Raw genomic sequence first — 18,523 nt, 5'->3', positions numbered from 1 at the left:
GTCAACAGTCTGTTTTAAGAAATAACATTTAAACGCAGTGCCGTGTGCAAAAGCAAAAAGATGGCTTTCTAACATCTAACGTGGTTATGCTAACTTAACAATGCCTGTACGTATTCAGAGAGAACTCACTACACGCCCCCTTGATCGAAGCACTATTTAGTAGGCAAGAAAAGAGAGAACGCAGAGTTCAGTTTCGTCAGAGCAGAACAAGGCGTAACCAATCCAAAGGTTCAGAATGAGTTAAAGTCTGAAACGAAAAAAATTGAAAAGCAAAAAGGGGAAACTGTGGAGTCCGGAAAAAAAAATATAATCAATTAAAAAAACTCAAAACAACCATCAGGGAGAAAGCAAAAAAAGTGTATATGCCGCGGCAGGGTGCTGTCCAGGAGCGACAGGCGCCAAGGACGATAGTTCAGTCAATCCATGAATGTATAGGCAGCATATGTGGCAACCGCTTCCAACAAAAAATCATTTGCAGGGCCAGCGAAAGTCTCAGCCATCCAATCCATCAACGAGAAGGAACACACGTGTTCTTCAATCAGCGGAGCTTCCAGCACGATCGGAGGGCACCCGGAATGTTCCTCCAAATAGCTCATAGCCAAGAAGTTGTAGGCAGCTGTAGAGATGTCCCAATTACCCAGGATCCCATGTGCTGCTCCACAAGCCATTATCCGGACACCAGAACAGGTCAACTCGTGAGACACTAAGGGCCTCATTAGTCGATCGAAATCCGGCACCGGAGACACCAGGCTGGTCAAGCACAAATCCAAAGGCCATTCAAAGGGGCAATCCAGGCAGTGTAGCACAGGCTGCACGCAGGTGAAGTAGCAATACCGGAAGGACAATCCATACGCCAGGCTTAATGTCGCCAACGGCAGAGTTCCATAAAAGTCAAGCATCCTATCCCGAAGAAGATGCAGGCGGGACAGGTGCACGTGCGGCACAAAAGGAGCAGCCATTCCGTAGGATGAAAAGGAAAAGCAGCACACCCGCCACTAGCGCCAGGAGCAGCGGAACACCTCCAAAGATGCTCGAGAAAAGGGAATGAAAAAAGCCCGGAACCACACCAAAAATAGTTTGGAAAGAGGTCACGAGACCCGAGCCCACAAGTTTAAAAAAATGAGCCAGGCCGGTCGTGGACGAGGCATTGAAAATAGTTTGGATCAAAGAGCCGAAATGTAGGGGGAGGTCAGTATTCAGAAGCGCCTGTACCTCTGTGCGCGTATTAGCAACGTGAAGGTCGAATGTTTCACGAGAGGAAGTCAAAGACACCTCTTTTTGGGACAATAAGGCTCTTATTCTGCTCAACTTGTTGAACTCTGCTTTCAAGGTTGGAATCGAAGGCCAGATGGAAGCATCCAGCCGCCCATGCGGGGGTGGAAAGAGAACATTATTGCAGCAGACCACTTTCTGCGAGACAGTTACAATATACGGGATTCCCACTAACATCCCACAGCAAGCTTCACTATTCAAAACCAAATAACTACCGTTAGCAAGCAGTGTGAAAGAAGGCGTAATCACAGGCACTGGGACACCCCGTAGGACGCATGCTAAATTCGGTGCTTGTACATTGCATGCGCCGTGTAATTGAATGTGCCTACATACCAAGGAATGGTCAGGGGACGTGGTACATTCCTCGCCTTTCAAATAAACCTCAGTCCCGTCTCTAGTACATCTATACGTAAAGGGGAGTGACCAAACCTCATGTATGAAAGCGGTGCCCAGCGGTTCATATCTACCCAAAGCATAATGTTTCATACAAGACGTAAACTTAAAAAGTGCAAACGGGAGAGTTATCAATCCGTGGATTAACCACGTAGCTGAATTGATCTCCGCTACAGAAAAAGGCAATGGTTCCAATTTTTCAATATGTAACAATGAAAATGTAGCATCCTTCATGGACATAAATCGCTGCTTGTCAGTAAGGTTAAAGGGAAGGAATAACGATGTAGTGTTAAGATAGTCCCAAGGGACTCTCCCTGCCTTTAAAGTCTGCAATGTCCATGCAAACTGCATAACAGAACGCAACTGGTTTTGACCATGATATAACACAGACATATCATCATGCACAATATCAACAACTGATGAAACAATATTATCTAATGTATAAATCCTAGAAGAGAGAGTGCTAATGCTATTATCTATAACGGCCAAAACCTTCTCCATGTTTGCTTGGTCAATAGCTCGCAATCTGGAAGCCGCCTCAATCTGTGACAACTTCCAGACTTCGTTGTAAATAGCATACGCCCACCTCTTGGTTCTGCCACCCACAGGACCCTTAACAAAATCATTCAAATCTATTTTGTCATGTAATTGTGATAAATGAACCTTGACAGACGCCAAAGTGGAATGTCGCAGCCAAGATTGACATAACTTGCCCACAGAGTATGTAGTGACAGTGTGTGACGACTCAAACCGAGGGTCTACACGTTCTTGAGTATACCCCGGTTTCAGTCCCAGAAAACGTCGTTGACAGACATCTGAACTGCTTTGCCAAATTAACCAACCCTCACTATTAACTTTCGAAATATTGAAAGATGTATTTGAAACTAAGGATTGCAAAGCAGCGCGGGACAGATCTGTGTGGTTATCCCAATTGGGATAAGCGCCCAGATCTGGCACAGAAGGTGACTTTAATTGTTTAGAAGTAGCCAATCCGAAACAGGTGGTTTGGAAGATGGATGAATTTAAAAATAAAATATGATTTGGTATAAGACAGGCACGATGTAAAGCCTCTGTACCCTGTACCTGCCACGGCTTGGAACCCCAAACCGACTTTAGATCAATAGTAGCCTTCCATACATCATAACCTTTGATTGACAACTCGTCCATAAAGGACTTAGAATAAAGTAGCTTCGTGTGTGTCAGTCTAACCTTTGCGGCAGACTCAGGCAGCACCTTAAAATAAAACGCTGCCGGGTTGGAAACACTGAAATCGGTAAAATATGAATACTTGTTAACTAGTGTTTGTGAACTTCCGAATTCGGGAGTAGGACAGTGTTCCCATTGGGTAAAATTTACAAAATTTCTAAACGTATTTGCTTTATGCAGGAAATGATTGCCATAATGTTGAAAACAATACTGTTCCGCATAATTAGCCGCATTTTCGTATAAATCTTCAGCATCAAAAGCGGCATAATATTTCAAATCAGAAAACAGTGATTCAATGGCGTGTACATCCCAATCATCAGAACGTATGTTCTGCCTAACCACATCACCCATAGAAACACGAAATACATTAGGTACATTAATGACCTCTGTAGGCCCATGAATTTGGAATTTAACAGCATCCCATGCGATTCCATCCAAGACGGGCCAGGCAGTAATATTCACAAAAGTCTGGTCCCTCTTCATGATGTGGGACGAGGAGTGGGGGGCCAAAGTTCCATTGATAAGTCTAATTGTCGATCTCTCACTCAGATAGTGGCCATCCACAAGACGGAAAAAAACTATCACAAATCCAATGGACATAAACAAAAAAACGCTGAAAAGCAACAGCCAAATGTATGTCCAAGGGGCAATCAAAAAATGTCTCTTAAACCAGCTGAAAAAAACTGCAATGTTCGATGGGGGGCTTGAGGGCAATGAGTTAGTGTCAAAGGAGAAACGGGACTGTCCAAGCGCCGTAGATTGTAAAACAGGCGAGGGACCACGTGTAGGATAAGCATACTCAGTCTCTTCGGGCAAACCACCAGCCGATGGTATCAACAAGGGATCAGTAACCGATTGCATCTCGATGGCAACATCAGGCAAGGTGTTAGAAGCAAGAGTCAACATTGAATTTCTTTGCATCGTCTGGCATGAAACTGCTGGAGTCATGCTAAGAAGTATCGGCCACTCGCTGAAGTTTGACATTGTCAATAGAGATGTACCTGTTTTCTTTGCGACCAGGAAGTGGAGGTAAAATGACTGTTCTTGTACCCTGCACTCCAAGCACTGGAACTGGTGCACGATAAGAGGGGCCGAACTCCTTCTTGTTCTCCACCTTCTCACGGACCAGATCTCCAACTCGGGGTAGCCAGCCGACTACCGGAACCTGAACTTCAACTTCAGATGTGGAGGGCATGTGTTCCTTCGATAGAGTGTCTCTGGCTTCTTGCAGAGTCTGTAAAACAGCACAGTGATCATCTACGTCAAAGGGTGCGGTCGACGCCGCCATGTCTAGACCATCAAGGTCTGGTACAAACATTCTGATTCCGAAGAGCATCATGTACGGGGTCCGCCCACCCAGAGACCTTCTAGGGAGATTATTAAGTGCACGTTGGACGTTATACAAATGGGCTAGCCAGTTCCGGCCTGTGCCTAAAACACGGGCTGTCAATGATTGCTTTAAGTCACGGTTCATTCGCTCCACCACACTATTACCCTCAGGTCGGTAGGGGGACGAAAATTTGACTAGGACCCCCAAATTTCTCATAGCCTCCTTGTAAGCCTTAGAGGCAAACGCAGGGCCCTGATCAGAATGGAAGGTACCACACGCAAAAGTTCCCACAAAGACACGCAAATCTCTGATGACAGTCCGCGAGTCAGCACTCCTTTGTGGCCATACCCACAGAAAACGTGTGCACGAATCCACTGCAACCAAGATGTACTTGTACGCAGTATCAGAAGAAAAAGGACCGCAGTGATCCAAATAAACACAACCAAATGGTTTATTGGATATGTACAACTGTGTTTGTGATGGGCGCGCAACAGTAGAAGGTTTAATCTGTTGGCAAATGTCACAATCGAGAACATAAGCGCGCGCTTGTTTATATAAACCGAACCACCAATAACGTTGTTGTAGCAGAGATATAGTGGCTGACACTCCGGCGTGGGCTGACGCCAACCCCTCATGAGCAGCCAGAATCAGTGCGGGTCTGCAGTCCGCGTTGGGAATAATTCTGTCACCAACGTCGTTAATCCTCACTAATGGGACATTATCAGGACTTAAATGGTAAATGTAACGAGAAGGAAAACCCTTCGGGTAATCGCCTCCCTTTTCTGTAGCAGCAATAGCTGCCAAGATGTCATCATCAATCTTACTCTTTGATCTGGTTACTGCTGCCACTAAGTATGTAGCCACTGCTGTTTTTGCTGCCTCGTCAGCCAAGCCGTTGCCGACAGCATGGACACCAAGTCGTTGGTGACCAAGAGTGTGAATTACATTCACGAGTGGGAGACGTTCTTTAAAGTCTGCCACTCGAACCCAAAGCGTTTTATGCTTAATTGTGCCACCTTTTGTGTCTCGATAATCATTCTGAGACCAGAAGTGTAAATTGTCATTATAGGACTGGACACAGTAGAAAGAATCACTCACAATTAGAGTAGTGACTCGGGGATCGGCAAACTCCAGTGCAAGCACTAGAGCCCGAAGCTCCGCCAATTGCGCGGTACAATCGCCCAATGACTGCGTATGCACTGCATCAGATTGGAATTCACCATTTACGAAAGTACCTACGACAATTGCGCAAGCCGCTGAGTAGGCGTGCTTTGATCCAATTGCGGGCTGCGCAGACCCGTCAGTGTATATGACACAATGGTATTCTTCGAGCGGGCGCAAAGACAGAGGAGCCGGATGAACGAATTCATACTGCAAGAACTCTTGAGTCTGTAATGAGGCATCAAAGATGTAGGTGACGTCTGGCGACGTCAGTGTTGTGGCCCATTGTATCCACCGAGGATGCAAAGCTTTAGAATTTGGTACACTTGCCTTTGTCACCGCTTCTAAGGCGGGATAGGGTGTTACAACCAGAATCTGTTTCCCATGTGACAGTGCGCGTTCTTTAAGGATCGCCATCTGTACAGCAGTCAGAACTTTTTCGACCGCGGAAAAACGTAATTCAGCAGAGGTGTACAAGTGGGATTTGTACGCAATGGGGACTGTATCGCCCTCATTAAACATCAAATACGTGAAACCCACGGCGCCTGGCACTATTCTTATTACCAGGTTGGTGCGGTTATCACGTGTCAGCAAATATTGTGAAGCAAGAAGGTCAGCCTGTAAAGACTGTAAAATTTTAGAATGTTCCAGCTGCCAGCTAGACTTCGAAAATGTGGGTTGTACCAAGGCGTAAAGCGGCTTGATACGCTGGGCATAATCAGGAATGTACGTACGGCCGAAATTCAGAAAGCCCAGTAGAGATTGTAATTTCTTTAGTGTCGTTGGTGCACTCAAGCATGCGCACTTCTCCAGAAAGTGGGGAGCTAACCCCTTTCCTTCATTATTGAGCTCGTAGCCCAAAAACAACACTGTATATTCCGCGATGTGAGACTTCGCAAAATTGAATTTGTAGCCATAGTCAGCAAAACTCACTACAATATTGTCGACTCGAGACAGATGCGGCAACAGCTCGTCATCCGTGAGGTAGATATCGTCAACATAGGAGTATGCCTCGGGGTCTATTCTTTCTAAGAGGGAAACCACGCGAGCGGAAAAGACGCCAGGGCTATTTTTGTAGCCCATGGCTAATCTCGTAAACTGTTTTTGTTTACCGCCCGAAGTAAACGCTGTCCACTGGCTACTCAGTGTGGACAGGTTATGGCTAAAAAAGCCATTGGAAATGTCAAGTGTCGTTTTAAATCGTTTACGCACGAGACTGTCGACTAGAGCCGAGCTATGTGTATTTTGTACCGCGCAGGTCCGGCAATGGGAGTTTAGGTGCCGGTAATCCAAAACTAAACGGTACGAGCCGTCAGGCTTCGTCACAGTGAATAAAGGGTTATTCATAGGGGACACACATGTTTCAATTACACCCTGATATTCCAATTGTTCAAGGATCGCCGCGACGTGGGGTCTAGCTTCACGACGCATGGGATATTGGGGCTGTGGCTGGGGCATAGACCGCAATGGAATCTCATGGCAGGGGGACAACCGGTCCCAACCCACCTGAGTACGATACACCGCTGGCGCAAGTGCCAGCGCCCACTCACCAGCGTACATTTCAGCTTGGTCCTTAGGCACCGTGTGCGCAAAGGACGGGAGGATTTTCTCCTCCCCTCTAGGAGCTTCCAAAATGAAGGCCGGGGGCCAATCTGCTCCGCTAGGAGGATATCATAGGTGGTGGTCAGATTATCCCAAAAAATCCCTTTTATAGTACGTTGTATGTCACCCTCTATTAATAAGACTATTTCATAAAGTCTATCAGGGGGAGCCACTCTGGTGTCAGCTGTTTCAACAGTAACCAATACATCAGTTGCTGTCGCCGCCAGAAATGGACGCAGAGCTTGACGGACTATGGTAATTTCCGCTGCGCTGTCTAGTAGCGTCAGCGCCCATGTCCGGTTCTGAAGCTGTGTCCGCACTATCTGAGGCATATTTTGCCGTCAGAGCCGCCACTTTCTTCTTCTGAAACGGGGGTCTTTGTCGAGCAAACTCGTCCTGCTTGCCTTTACCCTCAGTCTGTCGGGGTTGGTCACGCTGTTGTGGAGCACCCCGACCTTTGCCACCGCCTCCGCCACCAGACTGTGTAGCCGATGTTTCCTGTGAAGAACGAGGAGAACGCGGTTCAGAAACCTGAAATCTATCAGGAGACTTAATAGTAGCACGATCTCGCAGATCATAAGTGCGTTCACTACTTGACTGTACGGGAGAGGCAGGCCGAGAGCCCTGTTTCTGCTGCTGCTTGCCCTGTTGTTTAAACGGCCACTTTTGTTTTGGAAAAAAGGGTCGTTCATCCTTACCAGAAGTTCCTGCCTTACCCTGCTGCTTAGAATCGGGATTCTTGATCACAGGCTTAACTCCTAAAGAGCTACGACCCAAATCACGATATGCTTCTGCGATTATTTTAGCAAATTCCTGCGGCTTGTCCTCTTCAGCAACCTTCTTCAGTTCATTACGAACCTGAAAGTGCAACGCATCACCCTTAAGGTTTCCCATTATCATGGTAGCCACCAGGCCAAAATCTCCGAGGAGCCGCATCCCCAATTCTATCGCAGACTCCGCTCCATGGTCCTCTTGAACCTGTTTAATGATGGAGGGCAGCTGTAACATAGACGGAGTGCCGAAGCACTGCGCGTACGTCGCAGCAAAAATCTTACCCCAGGATACACAGTCATCTATATGGGGAACTAAGTCTTTAGGCAAACTAATGGTGAGGATCCTGTGTTTTTCCACAGGAGTTGTATGCGGATAAACCGCCTCTATTTGGTCAAATTTTTCAGCAAGCCAAAAAGGATAATCATCCCTTGTGAGGGGGCGCTTGCCCACAACAGAATTGACCATAACAGGACTAATGACCACCGCGTGACGATCACTAGGTTGTCCCGCACTAACAGGCGCCCCCGCCTGTACAGTGCGCGACACATACTGCACTAACGCCCTATATACTGTTATAAGGGCAGTGTGTAGTACACGCAATTCATCCACCGTCACCGTGAGGTAACGGGGATGAGGCGTAAATCCGGCTAGTACCGGCCAAGTGGCCCCCGCAATTGATAAAGGGCCCATTCTCGGCGGTATAACCACATGGGGGAGGGCGCCATTAAACCAAATCTGATGTTGCCAAGCAGATATTGGTATCTCCTGTGTCCTATAAGGCGCATAGGCGGCAGGCACGGCAGTGGCAGTGTAAGAATGAAATGTATTATCATTACCACTGACTGCCGGAATCGTCACCCAAGAGTAGAACAACTCAAAGGGGTGAGCCGCATCGGCTCCCACCACAAAGATGACGTCCATGCCCGCGTCCGGCACCCCATACTGCGTCAAGTGACGTTTCAGGGCCGCACGGCTATGCGCCGCAATATTAATTGCCATAAGGACAAACTACACTTCAAGTATTCAGTAGCACAAGGGTTCAATAACCTTTTTAATAATCAAGCTTGAAGGAACCTATATCAATAGAACTAGGTAGGTTTGAAATCCGTCAGACTTGTTATCCGGAAACAAGAATGAGGGTGCTGTGGACTAAATGTAAGCACTACTAAGGCGTTTCAACTCATAGACCAAACGTTAGGTGCGCCATGTTGCAGGGATTCTGCTGATACACAGAACTATGCGAAGAACCCCAGGACCTCAGTGAATTGTGGTGTACCAGAAACTCACCTCAGAACCCAGAACCCAGTATCCGGCTAGCATAAGTGTCCCATTCGTTATCCGAGATTCAGCTCGGCGGTCCCAATGAATAGACAACCCAGAACAAGCGACTCAGTACATACTCAGGAATGGTGGGAATCGGAAATACCTGTTCGTATATTATTCTCACATCAGTCCACAACAATAATCAACAGAGACACGTTGTAAATAAAAGGGGTTTATTTTTATAGACCACGTGTCCTAAGATGCAGTACTTTGGCTAATACAAGCAGACAAATGATTAATATCAAAACCAGCAACATAGTTACAATACCATAGAATATAAAAGGGGTGATCATATTATAATGACAGTGGATACTACCACCTTCCCTTTACTAAGAAGCTAATATTATTATTATGCTAATAGAAGGTCTCTTAGGCTTGAATAGGGGACCCCATACCTCAAAGATCAGCTTAGTGAAATCACATCACAGGAGCATCAGGAGACTTCTCGCAGGAAGGCTCGTCTTCGGTCTGAATAATAAACATGATGTCTGTGATACTAAAAGCACTAATTTTCAGGCATTTGCAGCTGCGCGTGTGTTATGGCTAAATAGTGGGCCGATCAACCTAGAGTGAAAAACATGCATTGTGTAATAACCCAGACTGTTTGTCACACCATGTACAGACCAAGGTCGCTGCGCAGAGCTTGGGATAGTAACAACAGATCGCGCTTGTGTGAAGCAAGTCTCGAGTCAACAGTCTGTTTTAAGAAATAACATTTAAACGCAGTGCCGTGTGCAAAAGCAAAAAGATGGCTTTCTAACATCTAACGTGGTTATGCTAACTTAACAATGCCTGTACGTATTCAGAGAGAACTCACTACACGCCCCCTTGATCGAAGCACTATTTAGTAGGCAAGAAAAGAGAGAACGCAGAGTTCAGTTTCGTCAGAGCAGAACAAGGCGTAACCAATCCAAAGGTTCAGAATGAGTTAAAGTCTGAAACGAAAAAAATTGAAAAGCAAAAAGGGGAAACTGTGGAGTCCGGAAAAAAAAATATAATCAATTAAAAAAACTCAAAACAACCATCAGGGAGAAAGCAAAAAAAGTGTATATGCCGCGGCAGGGTGCTGTCCAGGAGCGACAGGCGCCAAGGACGATAGTTCAGTCAATCCATGAATGTATAGGCAGCATATGTGGCAACCGCTTCCAACAAAAAATCATTTGCAGGGCCAGCGAAAGTCTCAGCCATCCAATCCATCAACGAGAAGGAACACACGTGTTCTTCAATCAGCGGAGCTTCCAGCACGATCGGAGGGCACCCGGAATGTTCCTCCAAATAGCTCATAGCCAAGAAGTTGTAGGCAGCTGTAGAGATGTCCCAATTACCCAGGATCCCATGTGCTGCTCCACAAGCCATTATCCGGACACCAGAACAGGTCAACTCGTGAGACACTAAGGGCCTCATTAGTCGATCGAAATCCGGCACCGGAGACACCAGGCTGGTCAAGCACAAATCCAAAGGCCATTCAAAGGGGCAATCCAGGCAGTGTAGCACAGGCTGCACGCAGGTGAAGTAGCAATACCGGAAGGACAATCCATACGCCAGGCTTAATGTCGCCAACGGCAGAGTTCCATAAAAGTCAAGCATCCTATCCCGAAGAAGATGCAGGCGGGACAGGTGCACGTGCGGCACAAAAGGAGCAGCCATTCCGTAGGATGAAAAGGAAAAGCAGCACACCCGCCACTAGCGCCAGGAGCAGCGGAACACCTCCAAAGATGCTCGAGAAAAGGGAATGAAAAAAGCCCGGAACCACACCAAAAATAGTTTGGAAAGAGGTCACGAGACCCGAGCCCACAAGTTTAAAAAAATGAGCCAGGCCGGTCGTGGACGAGGCATTGAAAATAGTTTGGATCAAAGAGCCGAAATGTAGGGGGAGGTCAGTATTCAGAAGCGCCTGTACCTCTGTGCGCGTATTAGCAACGTGAAGGTCGAATGTTTCACGAGAGGAAGTCAAAGACACCTCTTTTTGGGACAATAAGGCTCTTATTCTGCTCAACTTGTTGAACTCTGCTTTCAAGGTTGGAATCGAAGGCCAGATGGAAGCATCCAGCCGCCCATGCGGGGGTGGAAAGAGAACATTATTGCAGCAGACCACTTTCTGCGAGACAGTTACAATATACGGGATTCCCACTAACATCCCACAGCAAGCTTCACTATTCAAAACCAAATAACTACCGTTAGCAAGCAGTGTGAAAGAAGGCGTAATCACAGGCACTGGGACACCCCGTAGGACGCATGCTAAATTCGGTGCTTGTACATTGCATGCGCCGTGTAATTGAATGTGCCTACATACCAAGGAATGGTCAGGGGACGTGGTACATTCCTCGCCTTTCAAATAAACCTCAGTCCCGTCTCTAGTACATCTATACGTAAAGGGGAGTGACCAAACCTCATGTATGAAAGCGGTGCCCAGCGGTTCATATCTACCCAAAGCATAATGTTTCATACAAGACGTAAACTTAAAAAGTGCAAACGGGAGAGTTATCAATCCGTGGATTAACCACGTAGCTGAATTGATCTCCGCTACAGAAAAAGGCAATGGTTCCAATTTTTCAATATGTAACAATGAAAATGTAGCATCCTTCATGGACATAAATCGCTGCTTGTCAGTAAGGTTAAAGGGAAGGAATAACGATGTAGTGTTAAGATAGTCCCAAGGGACTCTCCCTGCCTTTAAAGTCTGCAATGTCCATGCAAACTGCATAACAGAACGCAACTGGTTTTGACCATGATATAACACAGACATATCATCATGCACAATATCAACAACTGATGAAACAATATTATCTAATGTATAAATCCTAGAAGAGAGAGTGCTAATGCTATTATCTATAACGGCCAAAACCTTCTCCATGTTTGCTTGGTCAATAGCTCGCAATCTGGAAGCCGCCTCAATCTGTGACAACTTCCAGACTTCGTTGTAAATAGCATACGCCCACCTCTTGGTTCTGCCACCCACAGGACCCTTAACAAAATCATTCAAATCTATTTTGTCATGTAATTGTGATAAATGAACCTTGACAGACGCCAAAGTGGAATGTCGCAGCCAAGATTGACATAACTTGCCCACAGAGTATGTAGTGACAGTGTGTGACGACTCAAACCGAGGGTCTACACGTTCTTGAGTATACCCCGGTTTCAGTCCCAGAAAACGTCGTTGACAGACATCTGAACTGCTTTGCCAAATTAACCAACCCTCACTATTAACTTTCGAAATATTGAAAGATGTATTTGAAACTAAGGATTGCAAAGCAGCGCGGGACAGATCTGTGTGGTTATCCCAATTGGGATAAGCGCCCAGATCTGGCACAGAAGGTGACTTTAATTGTTTAGAAGTAGCCAATCCGAAACAGGTGGTTTGGAAGATGGATGAATTTAAAAATAAAATATGATTTGGTATAAGACAGGCACGATGTAAAGCCTCTGTACCCTGTACCTGCCACGGCTTGGAACCCCAAACCGACTTTAGATCAATAGTAGCCTTCCATACATCATAACCTTTGATTGACAACTCGTCCATAAAGGACTTAGAATAAAGTAGCTTCGTGTGTGTCAGTCTAACCTTTGCGGCAGACTCAGGCAGCACCTTAAAATAAAACGCTGCCGGGTTGGAAACACTGAAATCGGTAAAATATGAATACTTGTTAACTAGTGTTTGTGAACTTCCGAATTCGGGAGTAGGACAGTGTTCCCATTGGGTAAAATTTACAAAATTTCTAAACGTATTTGCTTTATGCAGGAAATGATTGCCATAATGTTGAAAACAATACTGTTCCGCATAATTAGCCGCATTTTCGTATAAATCTTCAGCATCAAAAGCGGCATAATATTTCAAATCAGAAAACAGTGATTCAATGGCGTGTACATCCCAATCATCAGAACGTATGTTCTGCCTAACCACATCACCCATAGAAACACGAAATACATTAGGTACATTAATGACCTCTGTAGGCCCATGAATTTGGAATTTAACAGCATCCCATGCGATTCCATCCAAGACGGGCCAGGCAGTAATATTCACAAAAGTCTGGTCCCTCTTCATGATGTGGGACGAGGAGTGGGGGGCCAAAGTTCCATTGATAAGTCTAATTGTCGATCTCTCACTCAGATAGTGGCCATCCACAAGACGGAAAAAAACTATCACAAATCCAATGGACATAAACAAAAAAACGCTGAAAAGCAACAGCCAAATGTATGTCCAAGGGGCAATCAAAAAATGTCTCTTAAACCAGCTGAAAAAAACTGCAATGTTCGATGGGGGGCTTGAGGGCAATGAGTTAGTGTCAAAGGAGAAACGGGACTGTCCAAGCGCCGTAGATTGTAAAACAGGCGAGGGACCACGTGTAGGATAAGCATACTCAGTCTCTTCGGGCAAACCACCAGCCGATGGTATCAACAAGGGATCAGTAACCGATTGCATCTCGATGGCAACATCAGGCAAGGTGTTAGAAGCAAGAGTCAACATTGAATTTCTTTGCATCGTCTGGCATGAAACTGCTGGAGTCATGCTAAGAAGTATCGGCCACTCGCTGAAGTTTGACATTGTCAATAGAGATGTACCTGTTTTCTTTGCGACCAGGAAGTGGAGGTAAAATGACTGTTCTTGTACCCTGCACTCCAAGCACTGGAACTGGTGCACGATAAGAGGGGCCGAACTCCTTCTTGTTCTCCACCTTCTCACGGACCAGATCTCCAACTCGGGGTAGCCAGCCGACTACCGGAACCTGAACTTCAACTTCAGATGTGGAGGGCATGTGTTCCTTCGATAGAGTGTCTCTGGCTTCTTGCAGAGTCTGTAAAACAGCACAGTGATCATCTACGTCAAAGGGTGCGGTCGACGCCGCCATGTCTAGACCATCAAGGTCTGGTACAAACATTCTGATTCCGAAGAGCATCATGTACGGGGTCCGCCCACCCAGAGACCTTCTAGGGAGATTATTAAGTGCACGTTGGACGTTATACAAATGGGCTAGCCAGTTCCGGCCTGTGCCTAAAACACGGGCTGTCAATGATTGCTTTAAGTCACGGTTCATTCGCTCCACCACACTATTACCCTCAGGTCGGTAGGGGGACGAAAATTTGACTAGGACCCCCAAATTTCTCATAGCCTCCTTGTAAGCCTTAGAGGCAAACGCAGGGCCCTGATCAGAATGGAAGGTACCACACGCAAAAGTTCCCACAAAGACACGCAAATCTCTGATGACAGTCCGCGAGTCAGCACTCCTTTGTGGCCATACCCACAGAAAACGTGTGCACGAATCCACTGCAACCAAGATGTACTTGTACGCAGTATCAGAAGAAAAAGGACCGCAGTGATCCAAATAAACACAACCAAATGGTTTATTGGATATGTACAACTGTGTTTGTGATGGGCGCGCAACAGTAGAAGGTTTAATCTGTTGGCAAATGTCACAATCGAGAACATAAGCGCGCGCTTGTTTATATAAACCGAACCACCAATAACGTTGTTGTAGCAGAGATATAGTGGCTGACACTCCGGCGTGGGCTGACGCCAACCCCTCATGAGCAGCCAGAATCAGTGCGGGTCTGCAGTCCGCGTTGGGAATAATTCTGTCACCAACGTCGTTAATCCTCACTAATGGGACATTATCAGGACTTAAATGGTAAATGTAACGAGAAGGAAAACCCTTCGGGTAATCGCCTCCCTTTTCTGTAGCAGCAATAGCTGCCAAGATGTCATCATCAATCTTACTCTTTGATCTGGTTACTGCTGCCACTAAGTATGTAGCCACTGCTGTTTTTGCTGCCTCGTCAGCCAAGCCGTTGCCGACAGCATGGACACCAAGTCGTTGGTGACCAAGAGTGTGAATTACATTCACGAGTGGGAGACGTTCTTTAAAGTCTGCCACTCGAACCCAAAGCGTTTTATGCTTAATTGTGCCACCTTTTGTGTCTCGATAATCATTCTGAGACCAGAAGTGTAAATTGTCATTATAGGACTGGACACAGTAGAAAGAATCACTCACAATTAGAGTAGTGACTCGGGGATCGGCAAACTCCAGTGCAAGCACTAGAGCCCGAAGCTCCGCCAATTGCGCGGTACAATCGCCCAATGACTGCGTATGCACTGCATCAGATTGGAATTCACCATTTACGAAAGTACCTACGACAATTGCGCAAGCCGCTGAGTAGGCGTGCTTTGATCCAATTGCGGGCTGCGCAGACCCGTCAGTGTATATGACACAATGGTATTCTTCGAGCGGGCGCAAAGACAGAGGAGCCGGATGAACGAATTCATACTGCAAGAACTCTTGAGTCTGTAATGAGGCATCAAAGATGTAGGTGACGTCTGGCGACGTCAGTGTTGTGGCCCATTGTATCCACCGAGGATGCAAAGCTTTAGAATTTGGTACACTTGCCTTTGTCACCGCTTCTAAGGCGGGATAGGGTGTTACAACCAGAATCTGTTTCCCATGTGACAGTGCGCGTTCTTTAAGGATCGCCATCTGTACAGCAGTCAGAACTTTTTCGACCGCGGAAAAACGTAATTCAGCAGAGGTGTACAAGTGGGATTTGTACGCAATGGGGACTGTATCGCCCTCATTAAACATCAAATACGTGAAACCCACGGCGCCTGGCACTATTCTTATTACCAGGTTGGTGCGGTTATCACGTGTCAGCAAATATTGTGAAGCAAGAAGGTCAGCCTGTAAAGACTGTAAAATTTTAGAATGTTCCAGCTGCCAGCTAGACTTCGAAAATGTGGGTTGTACCAAGGCGTAAAGCGGCTTGATACGCTGGGCATAATCAGGAATGTACGTACGGCCGAAATTCAGAAAGCCCAGTAGAGATTGTAATTTCTTTAGTGTCGTTGGTGCACTCAAGCATGCGCACTTCTCCAGAAAGTGGGGAGCTAACCCCTTTCCTTCATTATTGAGCTCGTAGCCCAAAAACAACACTGTATATTCCGCGATGTGAGACTTCGCAAAATTGAATTTGTAGCCATAGTCAGCAAAACTCACTACAATATTGTCGACTCGAGACAGATGCGGCAACAGCTCGTCATCCGTGAGGTAGATATCGTCAACATAGGAGTATGCCTCGGGGTCTATTCTTTCTAAGAGGGAAACCACGCGAGCGGAAAAGACGCCAGGGCTATTTTTGTAGCCCATGGCTAATCTCGTAAACTGTTTTTGTTTACCGCCCGAAGTAAACGCTGTCCACTGGCTACTCAGTGTGGACAGGTTATGGCTAAAAAAGCCATTGGAAATGTCAAGTGTCGTTTTAAATCGTTTACGCACGAGACTGTCGACTAGAGCCGAGCTATGTGTATTTTGTACCGCGCAGGTCCGGCAATGGGAGTTTAGGTGCCGGTAATCCAAAACTAAACGGTACGAGCCGTCAGGCTTCGTCACAGTGAATAAAGGGTTATTCATAGGGGACACACATGTTTCAATTACACCCTGATATTCCAATTGTTCAAGGATCGCCGCGACGTGGGGTCTAGCTTCACGACGCATGGGATATTGGGGCTGTGGCTGGGGCATAGACCGCAATGGAATCTCATGGCAGGGGGACAACCGGTCCCAACCCACCTGAGTACGATACACCGCTGGCGCAAGTGCCAGCGCCCACTCACCAGCGTACATTTCAGCTTGGTCCTTAGGCACCGTGTGCGCAAAGGACGGGAGGATTTTCTCCTCCCCTCTAGGAGCTTCCAAAATGAAGGCCGGGGGCCAATCTGCCTCCGCTAGGAGGATATCATAGGTGGTGGTCAGATTATCCCAAAAAATCCCTTTTATAGTACGTTGTATGTAACCCTCAATTAATAAGACTATTTCATAAAGTCTATCAGGGGGAGCCACTCTGGTGTCAGCTGTTTCAACAGTAACCAATACATCAGTTGCTGTCGCCGCCAGAAATGGACGCAGAGCTTGACGGACTATGGTAATTTCCGCTGCGCTGTCTAGTAGCGTCAGCGCCCATGTCCGGTTCTGAAGCTGTGTCCGCACTATCTGAGGCATATTTTGCCGTCAGAGCCGCCACTTTCTTCTTCTGAAACGGGGGTCTTTGTCGAGCAAACTCGTCCTGCTTGCCTTTACCCTCAGTCTGTCGGGGTTGGTCACGCTGTTGTGGAGCACCCCGACCTTTGCCACCGCCTCCGCCACCAGACTGTGTAGCCGATGTTTCCTGTGAAGAACGAGGAGAACGCGGTTCAGAAACCTGAAATCTATCAGGAGACTTAATAGTAGCACGATCTCGCAGATCATAAGTGCGTTCACTACTTGACTGTACGGGAGAGGCAGGCCGAGAGCCCTGTTTCTGCTGCTGCTTGCCCTGTTGTTTAAACGGCCACTTTTGTTTTGGAAAAAAGGGTCGTTCATCCTTACCAGAAGTTCCTGCCTTACCCTGCTGCTTAGAATCGGGATTCTTGATCACAGGCTTAACTCCTAAAGAGCTACGACCCAAATCACGATATGCTTCTGCGATTATTTTAGCAAATTCCTGCGGCTTGTCCTCTTCAGCAACCTTCTTCAGTTCATTACGAACCTGAAAGTGCAACGCATCACCCTTAAGGTTTCCCATTATCATGGTAGCCACCAGGCCAAAATCTCCGAGGAGCCGCATCCCCAATTCTATCGCAGACTCCGCTCCATGGTCCTCTTGAACCTGTTTAATGATGGAGGGCAGCTGTAACATAGACGGAGTGCCGAAGCACTGCGCGTACGTCGCAGCAAAAATCTTACCCCAGGATACACAGTCATCTATATGGGGAACTAAGTCTTTAGGCAAACTAATGGTGAGGATCCTGTGTTTTTCCACAGGAGTTGTATGCGGATAAACCGCCTCTATTTGGTCAAATTTTTCAGCAAGCCAAAAAGGATAATCATCCCTTGTGAGGGGGCGCTTGCCCACAACAGAATTGACCATAACAGGACTAATGACCACCGCGTGACGATCACTAGGTTGTCCCGCACTAACAGGCGCCCCCGCCTGTACAGTGCGCGACACATACTGCACTAACGCCCTATATACTGTTATAAGGGCAGTGTGTAGTACACGCAATTCATCCACCGTCACCGTGAGGTAACGGGGATGAGGCGTAAATCCGGCTAGTACCGGCCAAGTGGCCCCCGCAATTGATAAAGGGCCCATTCTCGGCGGTATAACCACATGGGGGAGGGCGCCATTAAACCAAATCTGATGTTGCCAAGCAGATATTGGTATCTCCTGTGTCCTATAAGGCGCATAGGCGGCAGGCACGGCAGTGGCAGTGTAAGAATGAAATGTATTATCATTACCACTGACTGCCGGAATCGTCACCCAAGAGTAGAACAACTCAAAGGGGTGAGCCGCATCGGCTCCCACCACAAAGATGACGTCCATGCCCGCGTCCGGCACCCCATACTGCGTCAAGTGACGTTTCAGGGCCGCACGGCTATGCGCCGCAATATTAATTGCCATAAGGACAAACTACACTTCAAGTATTCAGTAGCACAA

This window comes from Triturus cristatus, chromosome 2_2 (genome assembly GCF_964204655.1).
Source record: "Triturus cristatus chromosome 2_2, aTriCri1.1, whole genome shotgun sequence".
In the NCBI taxonomy this organism is placed as follows: Eukaryota; Metazoa; Chordata; class Amphibia; order Caudata; family Salamandridae; genus Triturus; species Triturus cristatus.
Note: the sequence above shows the minus strand (reverse complement) of the source record.